Source organism: Gorilla gorilla, chromosome 3 (assembly GCF_029281585.2).
Source record: "Gorilla gorilla gorilla isolate KB3781 chromosome 3, NHGRI_mGorGor1-v2.1_pri, whole genome shotgun sequence".
Taxonomy (NCBI): Eukaryota; Metazoa; Chordata; class Mammalia; order Primates; family Hominidae; genus Gorilla; species Gorilla gorilla.
In genome coordinates, this window is record NC_073227.2 from 180,516,427 (window position 1) to 180,536,216 (window position 19,790).

The window sequence follows — 19,790 nt, forward strand, 5'->3', positions numbered from 1 at the left end:
TTTTCTAATAGGCTGTTTCCCTGAGTCTTGGTTGGTTGCTCTTCCCAAGTGTCTCCATAATACTTTGTACTTCACTTTTCATGTGGTTTCATATGGTTATTGTGCTGTATCATAAAATCTTACTTTCTGTATCTTCTACTTGACTATAAGCTCTGTGAGGAAAGGGATTGTGCCCAGCTTATTCACAGATTTATCTTTTAGCAGGGGGTTAATAAATATTAATACATTAATAAATATTGGCTGATCAATGAATAAATTAGGCAGTAAGAAGAAGCAAAAGTATTTAAGAATCAGTCAAGCAAACAAAAACAATAAAATAAATGTTCTTTACTTATGATGTTCTTTATCTCATAGGCAGCTGCATGCTTACATCTTTAAAGACAACATTTATGTGGCCATGGGGAGATAAAGTAATTGGCTGGTGAATTTGTCATGACCAGTCTGATTTATATAAATTTCTTATCTTCTGCAGCCTTTAAAATTCCATAGTTTAAAAATTCAGTGATTGAAATACTTTAATAGACAGTGTCTTCCAATGACTGTATTTTTATATACATTAGCCACTTACCGTTTGCAAGCTTGGGGATTTTTTGGGCCAGTATGTGATTATATTAACCCAAACTATAATCATTTTTTTTTGGCATAAATAAAGTCAAGCAGTTAGTAGAGGCCAAAAGCCCTAGCAGTCGTTTTAGTACATTTTGGATGGATGCAGATGAAATTACAGAGTCACATTTTATTTGTTGGCTGCTGTCCCAATTATGAGCTTAGCCACATTGGAGAGTTCAGAGAGATCAGAAAAGGAGGTAGGGAGAGGATACACAGTTCTAAGGAATTAATCCATGGTGCTATGGGCTTGCTTTTGCTCTGACCAGCAAAGAGATTAGCTCTGGGCCTCTGACCATATGAGCCTATGTGGATTAAAAAATTCTCCAATGTTTCCAAAACACTAATTATATTCTCTTTACAAAGTTTTACACTTATGCAGCTGGTAGATGGGGCAGGGGAGGTAGGGAGTGGGGAGAAGTGGGGGAGGGGGAGTGGCTGAATCAGATGCCATAATTATTTCAGGACTGGAAACAGAATTGAAATGACCCAGATGGTTACCCTAATGAAGCTGATCCAAAATGTGTGCCAAGAGGCATCAGAACATGCCTTTCTCTGTGTGTGTGTGTGTGTGTGTGTGTGTGTGTGTGTGTGTGTGTGTGTGTGTGTGTTTAGGTGTACAAGTGCAAGTAGGCATGCATGATTGATTTTTGGCTGAAGTGGGCTTGGGGTTATAGCAATGCAAGTGTGGCAGGCCAAGATGGATGTGCATAGGAAAGCAATCACAATGCAGAGCCTCTTCCTGCTATGGCCTCGGGCAGGCCTGACTCCTCTCAATTGCACCAGCATGGAAAATCCGCTTTCCTTTGGCTTTTAACATAGACCATATTTCCTGGGAATGTATGGTGCCTTTTGGATAAGGTGCTTGAGGCAGATCAAGCAGGGCTAGGGACATTTAGGCTGCTGACTTGTGCCAAGGCATTTGTCCAAAACTCTGTCTCTAGCAAAAAAACACATATTGTGCTGCATGCTGGGGCGACTGTGACAACCACCTTGTTTATGGACTTTGTTTTACCAACATGAAGCAACATAGCTGCTGCAATGCCACGAGACAAAGGGCAAGGACAGGGCTCAAGACTGATGCCATATCTACTCAGGTTTTAAAACAATAGAAAGATTTTTTTTCTTTTCATGAAAGGACTTGATATATGTAAATCTTCAGCACCATGCCAGGTACATAGTATATACTAATTATAAGTTAGCTATTATTATTTTATTATTCATTTAACATCTTAGCCGTGGATCTAACTGTGCTTATAATTCAGAGGTATTTCTTTAATAAAGAGCCATGAACTTTGTTGGATATGAAGGGAGACTGATTTGAGAATTGATTATAGCAACTTTGCCACCTTGGATAATTGGGACGAAGCCTTAATTTTCTAACTGTAAAACAAAATTAGGATGGGCAGAGTATTCCTATAATTCTTCCCTTGGGAGGGGAAAAAGTTTCTTGCCTACTATGTGTTATGACTGCATGTGATATTTTATACTTATGACCTCATTTAATCTTCACAATGAATTTGGCTTTATTAAGAGACTGAAATTCACAGAACCCAAGAAATTTGTTAAAAACAGCAGTTACTTTCATTTATTGAGCACCTCATATTTGTCAAGCTCTCTACATACCATTCATTATTATTTCCTCAAGGTCACACTGCAAGGCATATTGTTATCATCCAGATCTATAAATGAGGCAACTGTGGCTCAAAGATTCAGCAATTCATCAAGATCCCACAACCAGTTAGTACTGGGGCAAAGATTTGAACTCATATCTCTTCAACTCCTAAATCCATCATCTTTCTATTAAAAGAGGGTTGCATTGTGAGATTGCCTTCCCCTAAAGTAGGGGAGATCGCCTTCCCCTACTCCTACTTGAATGAGTCCAAGATGCACTTGTTTGATAATAAATTCTATTGACATTATTCAAGAGCTTAGAGAATAAAAAGTGTCCTAGGGAAAAGTATGCTTCAAAAAACATGGCTTGCCATATGTGCAGAGGAGGAAAAATTAAGTGAGAAGAACCCAAATTGATGAGAGCTTCCAAAGACATAGGGATATAAACAATCTCTAAATTGGAAATGTGATGTAGTATTGGCCACAGAGCATGCATGTGTGTTTATGTGCTGGGAGAAGGAGGGAGAGTAAGTAACACAGGCTCTTGATAGATAAGAGAAAAAAGCAGGTACTGCTGCCCTTGTGGGCTTTCTCTCTGATGTATAGGCGGTAGCGCTGAGGATGGGCAGTGGGAACGGGGAGAGTGACCATCCTACATACCTCCTGCTGCTTGGTGGGCACTGCCAAGTGCATTCTTTCCCTGGCCTTGTATTTGGAAAGAGATCACCTTGGGAAATATACTGGGAACAGGAGGGTGGCAGGATTCTTACTTTTGGTTTGGTTTTGGACTCCCTGACTCCCACTCAGCTGCTGGGGCTCCCTCTGATGAATTGCTTGTAATGAAAATCTGTCTCCTGGGCTAAACAGCACACGGGAGCTCTGATTTTGCCTCTTATTGTGTAACCCCAAGCAAGTTGTTCTACTTCACTGAACTCTGAAGATAACAGTGATCACCCACCTCCCAGGGACCCTATGAGGAATGGCCAGTAAACATGAATATAAGTGCCACATAAATGCTAAGTAAATGACATTAATCCTCCCGTGGACAGTGGTGTGCCTATCCAGGCTGCTAAATCTCTCTTCAGTGACACAAACCCAGGGCCTCAGGATAGGATGTTCTTGCAGAAACACAATTTAAGCCACAAACCAGATCACGTTAGGGGGTGTAACTCCAAGAAGGGCAGACAAATTGAAAGAGATAAGGCTGAAAATCTATCACTAACTCACTCTCTTGGGCTATGGAGTCTAGCACGTATTACATGATGCCTCAGTGCCTTTCTGTTTGAAAGTCACTTCAGATTGCAAATCCTCACTTGCCTTTGTCTTTCCAAACAAAACTTGATTCTGAACTTTAGAATATAAGTTTTGCATATTTTCAAAAGAAAATTGTGCTGGAAGTGCAGAATAAAGATAGTGGATGCTTTTGCCCAATCTTCCTCTGTGCTTGGTTGAAACAGAATTGTTCAACTGTTGGCAGTGATCTGTGATGCTGCTGGCTACCCTGGGCTCCTAAATGGTTTTGAAAGCTGCTGGAAATTGTTGTAATAGGCAGCAGAAGGGAAACAGCCATGCTTGCTGCAGGGGAATTTGGGGTTCACGTTGCTGGCTCTTCCTCACGCTAGTCATACCTCACAATGGCTTTGGGCAACAAGGTTTGCACTTCTGAATTTTTAGTGAAAATGCCTACTCTAATGGGATTCTGTTACATCAATCTTCAATACACAAATAGTAATCTGGTTATAAGCAAAATGTTCCTTCCTTTCTCTCTTCCTGCCTACCTTCATTTGACATGCATAGTTATCTTTTAAGATAGGGTTAACCATTGCATTTACCTATAAGATGCATAGTTTTACTGTTTCAAACTTAGGATGGGGAGAGATATTGTTTTTGCTTTAAAGATGGGACCCCTCGGTCTGATCTCCAAAGCCGGGTGTTGCTGCTTGTGAAAACTGTCTTGTGCTGGTTTCCATGACACCACACTCTCCTGGTCTTTTGTCAACTTCCTATTTCTTGTCAGTTTCTTTTTGCAGGCTTCTCTGCTGGACCTCCAAATTTTGGATTGATCCATTCAGTGCCTGGTCCTTGACCATCTAATCTTTTTGAATGTGCTTCCATTAAATATGGGAAGATCACTAAATATTGATAACTCTATATTTTGACCACTGACCTCTGCTTTGATTTTTTTCAGATTTATGTATGCAACTATCTACCTGATTCTCTACTTGGATATTAAATCAAAACTTTCAAATTAACATATCCTGAAATGAACTTTTTAATTTCTCCTTGCCCAAAGCCCCTTCTTCCCAGTCTCTCTTATCTTCATCTTCCATTTTAATTATTTATTTATTCACTTTTTTTTTTGGCTCCTTTTTCTGAGGCAAGATATTTCCTTTTTTAAAATAGAATTTTTCTATATTGCCCAGGCTGAAGTGCAGGGGCTAGTCACAGGTGCAATCATCATGCGCTACAGCCCTGAAATCCTGGCCTCCAGCAATCCTCCCACCTCAGCCCCCAGAATAGCTGGGACTACAGGTGTGTACCACCACACCTGGCTCTCCTATTTTCCTGACAACAATACCATCCATCTGGCTGTTCACGCCAAACACAAGGATAATCCTGGATTGTTCTCTTTCCTTTTATCTTCATTGTGTAATTCATCGACAAGTCCTCCAAAATACATTCTGAATCTCAACATTTTTCACCATCTAAACTGCCACCAGCATGGTTCAAACCATGAATGTGTCTCATTTGGACTATACTGCAATAGCCTTCTAAATGATATTCCTGCACCAGTCTTGCCTCCTACAGTTTATTCTCTGCATAACACTAAATGGAATTTATGATGTTTATTATTTATTTGTGCTTCCTAGATGATGAAACTTGGAAAGAAGTGAGTGAATTGTTTCAGAACACACAGGAGCAATGAAGGAAGAAAGACCTGAAGTCAATTCTTCATAGTTCTGAAATTAGTTAACTTTTGAAGGGTTTCAATCCCATTTGTTACCTGATCATTTAAATTAGGGTTTAATATAAAATTCTACTAATAATGGGTATTAATTATAGAGCACTTACTGTGTGCTGGGCATGATTCCAAGGACTTTACATGATTTAGACTCTTTAATCTTACAATAACCCAATGAGCTATATAGTATTGTTATTGCTTTTTAAATATGAGGAAACTGAGGTACATAGCTGTTAACTGTCTTGTCCGAGGTTACAGAGCCAGTGGGCGGCAGAGGCAGGATTCAAGCCCAGGGATTGGTCTCTGGACTTTGCTGTGTTATACTGATCCTCCATCAAAGCCACGAGTTTGTTCCAACATGATCTATTAGTTCTTTTGGGGGCATTTCTTTTTCTTTTTGTACATTGGTTATTTTATCTGTTGAATGAATTTATTATGAGGACAAAAATTATCCATTACTGTACCAATAGTGTCTTAGGTACAGCTAAGAGGAGAATTGCCATAGCTTTAGATTTCTTCTACATACACGGTAGTTTGAGCCCACAGTTTTGAGTTTTAAGTGATATTTACTCAAGGGGCAGGCTAAAAATGAACTCCCAAATTGCCTCAAATATTTTCTATTAGGTAACATTTCCCCAAAAGATGCTGCCCTGAAAGCTTCTATGTGAAACAGCAAATCCTCTCAGGTCCCAAAGGGGCTACTTGCAGTTTAAAAAATAGTCGGCCTCTCTCTCTTGCACCTGTGCTGTGCTTAGTAGATTTATTCAGTCAGAGAAAACTTCAAAAAGGATTGGCGATTTGAACTGAGGCTTCACGAACTGAAAGCATTTTGAATATCGAAAAGAGAAGGTTGCACTTATGCCAGCTCGGCACCACGGAATGCATAGAAACAACAAGCCTGTTTGCCGCTTAATTGAACAATTGTGATGCTAATCTGTTTGTCCCTTTGTGTCTCAAAGGTAACACTATACACTTAGCCTGGGTAATGTGTAACGTAACATCACCCGGAAACAGAATGTTGCTTCCTTTCACTGGTGGCTGCCTTTCTGTCCCCTCCATCTTTGTGAATAATTCTTTGTTGATACGGGACTCATTATCATTATTGATTAAACTTTGCCATCTCAGTTTGATGTCGGCGAATACCTTGCTCATTTTAATCTGTCTCAGGGCCAAGTTTTATGCTTACCATGTTTTAATTTGTCCCAAGATTGTGTTTGCCTGATGCTAATATAAAGATTGAGGACTCTCCTGGGGCATTTTGTGACTAACACAAAAAAGCGTTTGGAAATCTATAAATACTCCTTTAGGATAAACCTTGAGACTCACGAACAGAACTCGGTGGCAGCCTCCCTGTGGCTGTTGCCTTGAAACAGACTCATAAACTGAAGCCGGGAATAAATGTCTATAGTAAAACCGTTAATCTGTTTACATGTTTTAACTCAGGGGTGATTTTTTTTTCCCCCTTACTTCAATCCTGAATATTTTTCTCTTCCTGAGACACTCTATTGTTCAATTGACCTCTACAGACATTGACTTTATTAGATTTTTGGTGAGCACAAAGTTGTATTATATGCTGTGAATATGGTACTATTTTTATAATATTTTATTTTGAAATAATCTCACACAGAGAATTTACATCAATAGAACAACAAGCTCCCCCATGGGAGGAGATTCATCCTGATTGCCCAATTGTTATCCTTTTAATTTGCTTTACCTGATGCTAACTGAAATGACCATTTCTCATTCTCCGAATTCTTGCTAGTTCACTACCTGTTTAGAGCATATAAATCAAAACAGGAAAGACCTGTTTGGATGTTTATGAGGGGAGGATGGAGGAAAAGATGGGATTATGATTAAAGGGAGAGGAGGAAGAGAGGGGATTACTATTAGAGGAAACACAGGAAGCTTTGTAGCAGCACTGTGGCAGGCACACTATATTTCTCCAACAGGGACTCCAGAAACAGTGCTCCAGTGACATTAGTTTTTTCTGAGGTGCTCTGAAGGCCTTACTTTCCAAATAAGCTCATATATCCATTTTCTCTTATAGACTGGTGATAAATAACAGTATTTCTATTTAGGTGGCTAATAGTGATGCAGAAAATAAAGTCAAGTGCAAAAGTTGCCCCTTTGGGACATTACATGGAAATGTGTGGTGCTTCTCCTGATATTGCCAATTGAAGACCCCTCTGAGCAGGTTTCCGAGGTCTCCCCATGAACCCTTGGGTCACGCAGACAGGGAGATTGCCAGTGAAGTGGCAAATTGCCCAACCTCTCAGCAGTGTGTACAGATCCTGAAGAGTGCAGCCCGGAGTGTCCTGACTGACCTGGGAGGGAAATGAGTAATGTGATTTGAATTGGCAAAAAAACATGATTTTCACTTTTAAAGCGATCTTTTATTCTTGAGCTGAAGCCAATTGAAATGCCCCGAGCCTGGGCCTTTTTATTCAGACAAGAACAATGAGATCAATTTCAGCAGAAAATGAGGGAGCAGGAGAGAGATGGCAGCTGAGGTAATCAGCTGTAAAGGACAAAGTTTGAAATTAAATATTATGGCTTAAATAGTCCTGTAATTCAAGCCTCCCTTCTTTCCCTTCTCCAATCTTGCATCAGAGAAATAAAACAAAAAGCTCCTTACTGCAAAATGGAAGACAATCTTTTTCTAATAGAAGAAAATTCTCTCTGCAACATAAATTTGAACTATAGCGATTTGATTTCTATGGAGATAAAGAGGCAGAGAAGTTAGTGCTGTTTGGAAGGGAATGTAAATGTGGTGTTAAGGAGCAAGGAAGAAAACTTCACGTATGCTGGCTTATTAGAATTTGCTGTATTTTATCCTGTTTTCATTGAGCAGCAGAAGGGATGCAGGAAGCTTTTTATTTAATTTTTAGGGCAATTAGGGAGAGGAAATCCAGGCTGAGTGACTTTAGACTGCTCATTACCTTCTGGCGGGCAGAAGGAGAGTGCATATTTTAAATGTTAAGATCAGATTATTTATAAGTTTCTCTTTGAGATTCAAGGGCATGGAAGGAACGATAACTCGATTAACAGAGAAAACAGCCTTATATACACAGCTGGTTTAATCTTTGTAATAGGTCACAGACTGAAGAGCAGCATTTCAGTCTCTTCCTGGAAATGACAGATTCTAGGGAACTACTAAGTTTTAAAAAAAGAAAACCTTTAGACAATCCCCCCCGCCACTCCAAATCTCTTAAGGAATGTTGTGATGGGGGATAGGCATTCCTAGGTCTTGTTTCGCTGTGCTGTCATGACAATTTTCATTCCACACCTTCCGTGGAATGAATTACTGACTCCTCTAGAAGTAAGTGAAAGCCTGTGAATTTGGTCATTTCACTGTTATATATAACAAGGTGTCTTGGGGTGTTTTGTAAAATGGATGCATCTAGCTATAAGAGAATTCATGGTCATTTCATTTTCTGGCAATAACGGCTGACTACCTCCTTGATCAGATGACACAGGCTAACCTGAATGTTCTAAAGAAATTTTGCTGACTATCTTTCCCTGAGAGCTTGTATGGTTTTCTTTGTGGGGTTGTCTGAAGGTCTCTATTCTTCAAAGTTCTTTTTGGGAAAAGTAATAAAACTACCTAGTTGAAGCAGTGAAGGCACTTTGGAGTATCCCCTGGGTGCTGAAAAGAGCAGGTCAACGTCACCCTGAGGAGGACAGGAGCCAGGACCCTCAGGAGCTTGGCAGTGGGAGTGGGCTGCCCTTCTCTCTGAGTGCTGTCCTTAATGTGACTTTGTCTCTGATTTCAGGTCCCGGTGTTTAATTCCTGATACCAATTCCTGGGAGAGAAAATTGGGTTCCTCCGGCTTTGATTAGGTGTTCTCTTGAGGGCCTATGAGCGGTGGGTGGGGTCGGGGGAGAATCACATGGCTGCCCAGTGCTCCCAGGTGTACAGAAATTTCTAGCAGGGTGGAAGCCTGGTGACAGGGGAACCCCTTAAGAGTTGTCTGTTGTACTCAGCTAGTCTTTATGTGCAGGAAAAACAATTTGCTATTTGAAATCACAGCAGCCTGTAGCCACTTCTGAATCCTAAGGAAGTCTCAGAATTCCTCTTTGGAATAGATGAGTTGTTTGACTGTGAATGAAAGATAAACACCAGGGAAAGACTTGGAAAGTGTAGGAATGAGAAAAAAAAATCTAAACTGACTTTATCAATAAAACAAGAATTTGGAGGTTGCCGGGGACTGGACTGGGTAAAGAAGCTCAGCTGTAGCGAGAAAGCCAAGAATGTACATGGCGAGTGCAGTGAGCTGAGGAAGTGGGCATAGTGAGGGGTATTTACAGTACGAGCATCTTTAAAAAACATTCAAACTCTTTTTTTCAATGTAAAAACGGGAACCACTCAGACTGTGTCCTCTCCCTCTTACTTTCCCGGAGGAAGAGAAAAACAATCCTCAATGCCAAATGGCACCTGCAGCGAAGCAACACCAAGAGCTGGCCTGGCTCTCAGGGGAGAACCCTGTGCCTCCTCCTCACTGCTCCTCCTGGTTTCCGGTGCTCTTCAGCAGTCCCCAACCTTTTTGGCACCAGGGACTATTTTTGTGGAAGACAATTTTTCTACAGGTTGGGTTGGGGGGCTGGTTTCAGGATGAAACTGTTCCACCTCAGATCATGAGGCATTCGATTCTCATAAGGAACGTGCAGCCTAGATCCCTGGCATGCACCATTCACAATACACTTCACGCCCTTGTGAGAATCTAATGGCACAGCTGATCTGACAGGAGGCAGAGCTCAGGCGGTAATGCTGGCTCACCTGCTGTTCACCTTGTGCTGTGTGGCCCGATTCCTAACAAGCCACGGACATGTACTGGTCAGCTGCCCAGGGACTGGGGACTGCTGCTCTACACTTTCAGAGAAACTTCTCTAGGAATGGAGTATAGAAATGATCCCTGAAAGGAGAGTCTTGGTATAGGCATCTTATATCCAGTTTTTAATTTAGCTTCCTGGACACTGCAATATAGTCCTGTCCCTTCCCAGAATGTAGTAAAAGTCTGACCTGTACCCAGTCTTCAGTTTGTTGGTATTTCATGTAGGGAAGGAAGTGGTGGTTGGACTCATGTGAAGTATACAATGAAAGGATCTCTCAACCCAGCTAATGGAGATCAAAATAACTTGAAGCCAGAACCAAGTAAGAGTATATAATATTTGTAAATAGAAGTGCTCTTCTCCCTCCTTCTAAAGAATTTCAAGTGAAATTGAGAGGGGCAGAAAATTTTCTCTGGGAGTAGGGAAGGGAATGGTGTAGGAGTTTAGACTACACTTGTTTGAATTTTAAAAGAGAGGCAACTCCAGCTGAGTTTTGGGATAGAAGAATAAGAACCATATATATGTTGAAACAGTATAAATGTGGTAACATGGAGAAATTTTTAGATCATCCTTTAAAGGTTTCACCTTGAACCTAAAGTCATTGTAGCTGCAATGGCATGCACCCTGTATGTATCATCAGAATGGGGCTGGGAGCTGGTAAAGCTTAAAAATGTGCACTTGTACCAGGAAAATGGTTCATTGTGAAAAATCTCAGCTCTTAGATTTCTAGAATTGCTCTGTTTCTACACTGCCACTGTCTTGGCAGCAGGAGGGACAGAGGTGGGATTCTCACTGGTCCTTGGGCTGCCATCCTTATATGTCTGATATAAACTCAGAGAAGAAGCAAAATAGCCCTGTAGAAAATTGAAGTTAGTAAGTGGTCTGAAAAAAATGTGTCTCGTCAGCTTTCAATTTTTCATTCTAAGGAAGACATTGATGAAATTCTAGGTGCCATTTCTGTAGTGCCAAGAGGACCAGGGTAGTTCCTCCAGGGTAATGAGCTCTTTTTATTGATGTCTTCGTTTATTCACTCATTCTTTTATCAGGGGTATATTTAATACATAAAATGCTTTAGAAAGATGCTGGGTACTGAGTGCATAAAAAGGCAGACATTTAAATAAGGTATTAAAATATTGAGGTAAATGCCAGTAGAAGGCTGTATAAAGTGCTCAAGGGAACGCCAAGAACAGTCAAATAAAATAGTTATGCCTAAAATTGGGGACAGAATGAGATGGGAGAGAAGAAGATAATTTTGCCTATACTACACCCCACCTTTCTTTCTTACAACTCAGAAAATGTGTCTGTTTCTTACTGCTGCTTCCAGGCCCTTCCATCATTCCTTTTAAGACACTTTTTGTTACAAGAATTTCATTGTAGATGGTGGTTTATTGTTTTGTAATTCTTTTTTAGTATTAGGCTTTAGTGAACTGGCCTCAGGGCCCTGATCACTAGCCATAGCATTGCCTCTATAGAGTTTTGAGTTTCAAATGAAACTTGGAAATAGAATTTGCTTTAAGTTGGAATTGTCTGTATGAAAACATTTTAAGTATGAATTCCTAGCCGTTAGGATAAATTTCAAGAACAGGCCTATAGAAACAAGTGTAACTGTAGTTATAAAAATAATACTGTTTCTACCACTAACTCAAAAAGCTCACAATACCAAATTCAGGCTATCTTACTACTGCTTTAATTCTCTGTATGTACCTTACGCTAGAGAAATTCAGCATTGTTGAGTGATTCGTTAAACACTGGATTTCAAAGTCTACTCCTTTTCCCTCTGAACTGGTGAACTTTTGTTGGGGCGTAATCACGAGTCTGTTGTTTTTTTGATGCACATCTCAAATGCAAACAGTAAATTCTACATTGTGGTTTTAGGCTAGTTTTGTAGCAAGAAAGTAGTCTGACTCAAGCTACTTGTGGTGGATACTGGGATGTGCCACACACATCCCCTGTGTTGGACTGAGAGTCATGTTCCCCTAGCTGCTGGGAGTGTTGGCTGCCCACTATTCAAGCAGAGTCCCTCCACAGGAACTGCCCTCAGCAGAAGGGAGCTGCATCATTCAAGATTGCATCTCCTCCCTCTATCTCTTAGCTGTTTGATACGGAGGTAAAAATGTCTGGCTACTTTGCCTCTATCCAGGACAACTCTGAGGGGATATCTGTAGCAGAGAACCATGTATTATTCCATAATAACTCCTGGCATTCTACTGGGCCTTGGTAGAAATGGAGTTTCTGAACCTGTGTCAGTGCCACCCATTATGGGCTGGGTTTGGTCACCAAGTCATTGATGGACAAGATCAACAACAATTTGTCAAAAGATGGAAGCAGTACATTTTAGATATGTCATGAGCTGGTCCAGAAGGCACAAGTAAACCTAGAGCCCTATGTCAGCATCACCACTCTTGCACTGGCATGAATTCCTCAGCTCACTCTTCTGGCCTGTGGAGGATCTTTTATGACCAACTAATTGAAGAAGAAAAAGGCCTAACTTAGTTTATGGATAAACTGGCTTAGTACATGGATGCAAGCTGAGAGTAGCCTGCTGCTTTACTACCACACCACTCAGGTGAGGCTCCCACAATAGCAATAAAAGTTAATGTCTATAGTGGTCAACACTTGTGTGACACCTCCAGTAAAGATATATCTAGATTCCTGGGTAGTGGTGAATGGCTTGTGATTTAAGCAGGTGCTGCAGAGAAGAAAATCAGGAAGAAAGGAGATCTGAGCATGTGGACGCAGGCACAAAGTATAAAGATCTTTGTGTCTCTGTTAATGTCCACTAGAGAACATCCACTATGAAAGACAGTAACAACCAAGTAGAGAGAATGGCCTGCCAGTCGATGTCAGCTAGCCTCTGTCACTCTTTACTCCACAGAAGGCACAATAGAATAGCCATTGTTACAGGGGTGAAGGCTATGCTTGGGCCCCAAAGCATGGGCTGCCATTCACAGAGGTTGATCTAGCTACTGTTGCTACTTAATGTCCAATATGTCAGCCACAGAAATAAACACTGAGCCCCTAGTATAGCTCTCTCTCTCCCTCTCTCTCTCTTTTTTTTTTTTTTTTTGAGATGGAGTTTTACTCCTGTTCCCCAGGCTGCAGTGCAATGGCATGATCTTGGTTCACTACAACCTCTGCCTCCAGGGTTGAAGCGATTCTCCTGCCTCAGCCTCCCGAGTATCTGGGATTACAGGCACATGCCACCACACCTAGCTAATTTTTGTGTTTTTAGTAGAGACGGGGTTTCACCACGTTGGCCAGGCTGCTCTCAAACTCTTGACCTCAAGTGATCTGCCCGCCTCAGCCTCCCAAAGTTCTGGGATTACAGGTGTGAGCCATTGTGCCCAGCCACCTCTCTTTAGGAGAACAATAAACCACTTGTTGGCAGCTCGATTACATCGAACTCTTTCCAACATGTAAGAGACAACTGTTCATCTTAACTGGAAATTATGAGATGACACACGTTCTTTTTTAATTTTTTTTTTTGAGATGACACATATTCTAAATACGGATTTGCTTTTTTTCCTTTTCTTGTTTGCAGGGCCTCACTGCCTGAAAGCTTATACAATGTTTGATCTACCAACATGGTGCTCTGTATCATATCACTTGAGACCTAAGGACCCACTTTATGGTAAAGGAGGAAGACAGTGGGCACATGACCACAGGACACAATTGTCCTTTAACATACCATGCCACATAGAATATCCTGCCCAATAGAGTGATGGAATGGACTTTGAAGCACATCTCAGGTGCCAGCTTGAAGATGAAACCCTTTGAGGAGAAGGCCCAGTACATATTATATACCATAAGACAGTGAGTGATTTGTGAAGTAGAAATGGCCCTGTTTGTAATAACTTTCAGTGATCCGCTTGGATAGTTTGTACTTCCTGTTCCTGCAATTTTAGGTACTGAACATTTCCATCAGGAAATACAGAAAGAACTCCTTTAAACTTTCAGCTGTGGATACCACCTAGTCACTTTGGATTTCCTGTGTTAACAGACCAGTAGACAAGGAGAGGAGTAGTGATATTGGCAAGAAAGTTAACCTTGATCACTAAGATGAGGTAGAGTGGCAGCTACATGATAGCGGTAGGGAAGAACCTATTTAACATTCAGATGATCCACTGTGGCATCTCTTGGTACTTCCCTGGTCAGTTTTAATGATAAATGTCCAAGTACAGCAACCACCTACTGAAAAGCGCCTGGTGTGTAAGGGCTCAGATTCCTCAGGGATGAGGGTGTGGGTTGCCTCAAGAGGTAAGCTATTTAGGCCACATAGTTGTGAGGTGCGTAGCAGATGAGGAAGAAGAGGAATACCAGTTAGAGTCTCAACACTAGCTGCAATGTTTGCTGGAATTTGTTCTTTGGTAAGTTTCTCCAGAAAAGATGACCAACTAAAAATCTGAAGGAGTTCTTCCTGTGTAGGCTGGTAGATGAGGGGAGTGTGTGGTCCACGTACTATATGATGCAAGCAGATCTAAATGGTACAAAGGATGGGCCTTAGTGGATGCTGTGGTGAGCTTCCCAGCTGTACCTTTCAGGACAGAAGCACTTATTCCCCAGCTGCAAGGACTATTGGCTGGTGATGGTTCATAGCTGAGCCTCTCTCTGGGAATTTTCCTTGCCAGTAGAAGCTCTCTAATCCAAGCCACTTCCCCTGTCTGGGGAAACTTTTGCCTAATGCTGGCCCATGTAGGGCACATAAAGGCCTAGGCTCTGTTGCTTCCATTGCAGGCCAACCCTGAAGGGCTATCCCAGCTCCAGAGCTTCTCATAGGATGCCAGAGGCTTCTGATAAATAGCTATATTGCAGTTTGACTTCTGGCACTGCCCAATCTTGCTTTCCCACATCTTTAGAGGTGTTGTTTCGCAGCACACTCTCCAATAAATTTCTTATACACAAGTCTCTGCTACGTAACTCATTTTCCCAGGAAGCTGACCCTGATCTAAGATTATTTAAAGAGTGCACGCTAAGGGAATGCTGAACTCTCCAGATTCAGGAAGCCAGGGAATCATGGAAGAGCTCGGCCATGTGGAGCCTCCTTTTCAGAAGAGCTTGATCTTCATTTCAGGGATTTACCATTAATATGAATTAGCTGTGCTGTTTGAGCCTGCTCGTGTCTGCCTTCCAAATGCTTCACATGCTCCCAGATCAAATGGTGTAGAGATAGAATCCGATTGGTTCAGCTGATAACCATCCTTCTGTGTAGATGGATCCCTCCACATTTTTCCATTGGACAATACCAGCTAATGGATGGCTGCTTTCAGGATACACAGTTACTGTTGGTCCTGTCAGTGAGGCCTGCGTGGAGTCATCCTTAGACATGAACTGTTTGCCTGAGGTCCCTTAGTAGAGCCCCCAGACATGGGGAACTCTGTGAAGACTGTTTAGTATATTTATCAACAAAGAACTGGAAAGCATTCTCTTCATGAAAACAGCAAACTTTTTTTTTCTAGGACATTTATATTTCTACTGCTGTGCTTTCTGGACTATCAGATTTTTGGATTGAAAAATTTTGTTTGGATATCAGATCAAGTACTTATTGTATGATTTATTTAAGAGCCCTTTTATGAAATCAGTATATATATACACCCAATTAGTCGGAGTGTTGTGGTAAGTAAATAAATAGTGGAAGTAATGTGCTGAGCACAATGCCTGGCATATAGTAAGCCCCCAACAAATCACAGGGGTGGTGGGTGACTGTAGTTTTTATTTTCATTACTTGCCATCCTTCAGTCTGGGAAACTTTTTTTCATTTTAATGATATTTCAGTAGTAAACCTCTGACACTTCTTTCAAGGAGAAAGTTTTTCTTTGGAAACTCTCAGCCAGTTATTTCCATCTCTATGCTCTTAGGTCTGTAGTCAATGTTTTTCAGTTTCTAGGGGTTAAATGAGGACACCAAAATATTGTTAGCATAGTATACAGTTCTAAGCCTTTTGGTTCTATTTGGTTAAGTGCTTTATGATCCATTTTATTTGTTAGTCCCAACACAGCCTTATGAAGTGCATGTTGATTCTTATTTTTACTCCATAGATGTTTTTTAATTAGCCTAGGTGAGTTCATGCAACCTTAAGAAGGTCAGTGGTGGTGCATAAATTCATTTCCTTCAAATCCTGGAATTTTACCTTGTCCTTTGGGCCTTGCTGTTTTTCCTGATTTCTGTGTTTTTGACATGGTTATAGATGTAAGCTATAGTTCAAAGGGAAAAAAGCAAAGAAATCAATATGACTTTTTAATGAAAGAAGTTAAATCAAGCAAGACCCCATCAGCTCAGCATTAAATTAAATAGATTTTTTAAAGTTTTAGTTTATGAATGTCAATTTCTGAAATTTTCGCACTTTCTCTATTTTTCCTTTGCAAATTCATTAAATGTCAGACTACTAAAATAATTTACATTTTAAATATTTGACTTCTTATGATTTGACTTCTCACCAAAAAAGTTATGAAGTCTTTTTCTTGGCAGGTCCTTTTCTGCTGCTTTCAGAACAATGTGAAAATCTGCACTGTTCTCACCTTCTATCAAAGGAAATGAGAGAATTACAGAGGTAATGCATTTGGAAATGCTAATATTATATAATGCTAGGCAATTTTGAGATCTTAAAATGAAGCTTTGGCTCTTCAGAAGCCCAAGAGAAGGGCTTTTGTGGAAGAGGATTTTGAAAGTGTGAGGCAAACTTTTGAAAGTCAAAGAGTTTAATGAAAAGGCAGCAGTCTTTGTCCTATCCCTTCATACCCCTAGTTTTGAGATACAGATGCAACTCTTTTCAACTGTTTTAACTGCATATTTCTAAATAAGTAAATAATATTATTTTTATTTTTAAACATCATCTAATGAAATGGACTGTATTGACTTCTTAGAGATGCAGATTATTATCTTTTATGCTGTAGCAAATTATTCCAAAACGTAGAGGTTTGATACAACAACCATTTACTTTGTCATAGTTTCTCCAGGTCAGAAATGTGAGTGTAACTTAGCTGAGTATCTCTAGCTCAAGATCTCCCATGAAATTGCAGTCAAGCATTGACTGGAGCTGTGATTTCATCTGAAGACTCATCTAAGAGAAGAAACACTTTCAAGCTCACACTTGGAAAAAGCAGGTTCCTTACAGGCTGTTGGGTTGAGGGTTTTATGTCCTTGCTGGGTTTTGGCTGTGGAGGCCTCCCTCCATTCCTTACCATGCAAGTCTCTCCATAAGGCAGCTTACGACATAGCACTGGTTTTTCTCAGAATGAGCAACAGTGAGAGCAAGAGAGAGCAGAAAAGTTGAAGCCCCAGTTCTCAATCTTTTTCTTTTTCTTTTCTTTTTTTTTTTTTTGAGACAGAGTTTCACTCTTGTTGCCCAGGCTGGAGCACAGTGGTGTGATCTCAGTTCAGTGCAACCTCTGCCTCCCAGGTGCAAGCAATTCTTCTGCCTCAGCCTCCTGAGTAGCTGGCATTACAGGCATGCACCACCAAGCCCACCTAATTTTTTTTTCTATTATTGTAGAGATGGGGTTTCACCATATTGGCCAGTCTGGTCTTGAACTCCTGACCTCAGGTGATCTGCCGGCCTCGGCCTCCCAAAGTGTTGGGATTGCAGGCATGAGCCACTGTGCCTGGCCGTCTTCAGTCTTTTTCTAACCTAATATTGTTCCATACCATCTGCCATATTCTGTCACAGTCAGTAAGTCCAGCCCACACTCAGATCAAGAGGATTAAACAAGGGCTTGAATTCCAGAAGGCGGACATTATTGGGAGCAATCTTAGAAGCTGCCTTCCATAGTTCATCCTCTGGATCCCAGTAATTCATGTCCATCCCACATGCAAATACATCCATTCTCAACCAATATCTCCCAAAGTTTCATCTCATAGCATCAGCTCAAATTCCAGAGTCTTAAGTCAGGTCCAAGTGTGGATGGGATTCACCAGGTACCGTTCCTTAAGTACAGCCCATATCCTTTCAATTTGTAGACCTGTGAAAGAGGCAAATTTCCTCTAGTTTCCACACCCCTTGTAAAATGGTGGAACAGATGTAGGCTGGCTACCTGTTACAAACATTTCTTTTGAAAAAAAGGGAAAATCGGGAACATAAGACAGTCATTGCTTGTTGGGAATTGTAAACTCCAGCAAAACAAATGTTTAAAGATTAATTAGATCTCAAAGCCTGAACTATTATTCATAACATTTGGTCCTGCTCTCTGGGCTCTTGGTTTCACCTCTTTGTCTCCTTTCTTTTTCATAAAAGATACCATGTGTTTACATTTGAGTAGTTTTCTCTTCCTATCTGGGATTTTGACTGTGTTCCAAATACTGTCTGTTTTGTAGATTCTTCCCTTATCTCCTTATTCCTTGTGTCACCAGTTTCCTATTCAAAGTCTAAGCTAATGGGTCTGTTTGATAAAGCCCAGGCTTCATTGACCTACCTACCAGGGAAGCTGGGGAAGTACTTAAATCTTTACTTTCTTGAGTAGGATTCTGAGTTTTCTAAGACCTAAAAGATTGAGAATTTCCCCACACAGTGGTGGGATTTAGATATTGGTCAGTCAAAAGAATGAGAAGTGTTCCTTATAGTCATCTTTTGAGGTTAAAAATGCATTTTCTTATATGTATGTATCTTTGACGTGTACTATCTTTATACTCATAATTATTTTTATTTAATTTATTTAGCTTATTTTAAGTTCGGGGGTACACGTGCAGGATATGTGGGTTTGTTACCCAAATACTGTCTGTTAGGTAAACGTGTGTCATGGTGATTTGCTGCACGGATCAACCTATCACCTAGGTATTAAGCCCAGCATCCATTAGCTATTCTTCTTGATGCTCTCCCTCCCTCTGCCATTCCTGACAGACCCCAGTGTGTGTTGTTACCCCAATGTGTCCATGTGTTCTTATCATTCAGCTCCCACTTATAAGTGAGAACATGTGGTGTTTGGTTTTCTGTTCCTGCGTTAGTTTGCTGGGATTAATGGCTTCCAGCTTCATCCATGTCCCTGAAAAGGACATGATCTCATTCCTTTTTATGACTGCATAGTATTCCATGGTGTATATGTACCACATTTTCTTTATCCAGTCTATCACTGATGGGCATTTGGATTGGTTCCATGTCTTTGCTATTGTGAATAGTGCTGCAGTGAACATACACGTGCATGTATCTTTATAACACAATGATTTATATTCCTTTGGGTATATAGCTGGTAATGAGATTGCTGGGTCAAATGGTATTTCTGCTTCTAGATCTTTGAGGAATCGCACACTGTCTTCCACAATGGTTGAACTAATTTACACTCTCACCAACCATGTAAAAGCATTCCTTTTTTTGTACAACCTTGCCAGCATCTGTGGTTTCTTGACTTTTTAAGAATAGCCATTCTGACTGGTGTGAGACGGTGTATTAATCAGGGTTCTCTAGAGGGACAGGACTAATAGGATAGATGTATATATGAAAGGGGATTTATTAAGGAGTACTGACTAATGCTATCACAAGGTGAAGTCCCACAATAGGCTGTCTGCAAGCTGAAGAGCAAGAAAGCCAGTCTGAGCCCCAAAACCTCAAAAGTAGGGAAGCCAGCAGTATAGCCTTCAGTCTCTGGTGTAAGTCCAAGAGTCCAAAATCTGAAGAAATTGGAGTCCAATGTTTGAGGGCAGGAAGCATTCATCATAGGAGAAAGATGAAGGCTGGAGGACTCAGCCAGCCTGGTCCGTCCATGTTCCTCTACCTGTTTTATCCTAGCCACTCCAGCAGCTGATTAGATGGTATCCACCCAGACTGAGGGTGGGTCTGCCTCTCCCAGTCCAC

The 19,790-nt window shown here is 40.9% G+C and overlaps 1 pseudogene; it reads right to left on the reverse strand.

Moving 5' to 3' along the window:
* Positions 1-9,543: 9,543 nt before the first annotated feature.
* On the reverse strand, positions 9,544-9,742 carry LOC115934524 (uncharacterized; annotated as a pseudogene).
* Positions 9,743-19,790: the final 10,048 nt, after the last annotated feature.